We start from the raw sequence: 1,955 nt of genomic DNA, 5'->3' as shown, positions 1-1,955 counted from the left end.
CTCCTGGCTCATCCTCACTCTGCTCCGTAAGGCTCTGTGGGGTCCCAGGCATGAGCCTTCTCTCAGTTCCTTCAGTGCCACTCAGGCCTGGCTGCCAAGATACAGATGGTATATGTGAAATACAAATAACTATATGCAAAATCATTTTTCCCTGGTGTGTCACTGTGCCAGAGTGCTTAGATTAGGAGTGCTTAGATTAGGAGTGCTTTCTAGCTGCACCCCCATACTGGTCCTATAATGCTAATCTCTCCCAGGACACCTGGGCTTCTGCAATTTGCACTCGCCTCCTCTTAGAGGGAGCTTCCCCACAGTCGGCAGAGGTGGTTGAGGGAGCAGACAGACACACAGGCTTCCTACCTGCAGCTTCGCTTTGCTCTAGTCTCTTCTCCACTTACAACCAGAGTAGTTTTTCCAAAATACAAATTGGAAAAAAACTCACAGAATTCTTCAGTGAGTCCTGACTGCATATACAATGCATCCTCACACCTGTCTTCACTCCTTGATCTTCAGCCCAGTCAACTCTCTGAGCATGGTGGGGCCTCTTGCCTTCCTGCCTGGGTGCATTTGCTAGCCCTGCCTGGCAAGCTCCTTCCCAGTGGACACACTTAACACTACCTCATTGCTTCCCAGGAGCACTGGGCTGTCCTCTGCCCTCCACAGAGTCCCAGTGAGCCTCTAATAACACCTGAGGGCCACTGTGTCTGCTCCCCTGTACTGTGAGCTTGTGGTGTGGGGCTTGGCCTGCTGGGTGGCCAGTGCTTCATCACTAACGGAAAACGACATCTGCACAGACCCATGCACAGCTCTATGCAACTCCAGAACCTGGGTATATGAGATTGGGCTTTGAGAAATCACAAACCCCCACACTCTCTACCTGTCTCTATTCATTCGTTAATTTCTAAAAAAAAAAAATTGGACTCATATCCCTCAAATGCTTTGTAAGGACCTTGCTTGCATGCTGACCAAAATAAACAAACTGCTAAGAAATTTTTATGGGACACTTACATGAACTAGAATGCTGGAGCTTTGATGAAATTAGGGAATTATAGAATTTTAATATGATAAGAGATTATCATATTAAACATAATCATAGTGTGATTATGTTTAGAAAAGAATTTCTTCCTTTCTAGAGATGAATACTAGTATTTACAGATGAAATGATATGCTGTCTGGGATTTGCTTGAAAAGAATCCCCTGGTAGTGGAGGGAGTATGTGGGAGTTTGTATCATTTTCTTGTGGCTCCTGTCACAGATTCCTAAAAACTGGATGGCTTGAAACAACAGAAATGCATTTTCTTACAATTCTGAAGGCCAGAAGCCTGAAGTCAGCATGTGAGTAGGGCCACATTCCCCTGGAAGTACTAGAGAACAATCCTTCCCTGCCTCCTACAGCTTCTGGGGGCTCTTGGCATTTCTGGACTTTCATGGATCATGGCCACTTCACTCTACTTTCTGCCTGGGGCTTCCAGCACCTCACCCTCTGTGTGTCTGTGTCTTCTATTCTCTACATTGCAGGGACATTTGTCATTGGATTTAGGGCCTATCTGGATATACCAGGATGCTCTCATCTCAAGTTCCTTAACCTCATCTACAAAGAGCCTTTTTCCAAATAAGGTCACATTTACAGGACTCAAGGATTTGAACATGGACCCCTCTTTCTTGGGAGCCAACATAACTTAATCCACTGCCAGGTATAGATGAAGAAATGTTGCTGGCAATTGATGAATGCAGGTCATGGGTACCTTCAAGCTTGTTATATTATTCCCTCTACTTTTGTATTTGCTAGAATTTTTCCATGTAAATTTTAAAACTATCTTATTTTAGGAGCTCCTACAATGTCCAGGTTTTGTCCCAGACAATAAGGACTGGACTGACATAAGAAGGCTCTGTTCTCAGGAGCTCAAGGTCTAGAGAGAAATCTGATATTGAATACATCATGTAAATTAATGTAGGGA

This window comes from Gorilla gorilla, chromosome 5, assembly GCF_029281585.2.
Source record: "Gorilla gorilla gorilla isolate KB3781 chromosome 5, NHGRI_mGorGor1-v2.1_pri, whole genome shotgun sequence".
Classification (NCBI taxonomy): domain Eukaryota; kingdom Metazoa; phylum Chordata; class Mammalia; order Primates; family Hominidae; genus Gorilla; species Gorilla gorilla.
The sequence above is the reverse complement of the archived record's forward strand: the minus strand, read 5'-3'. Positions refer to the sequence as shown.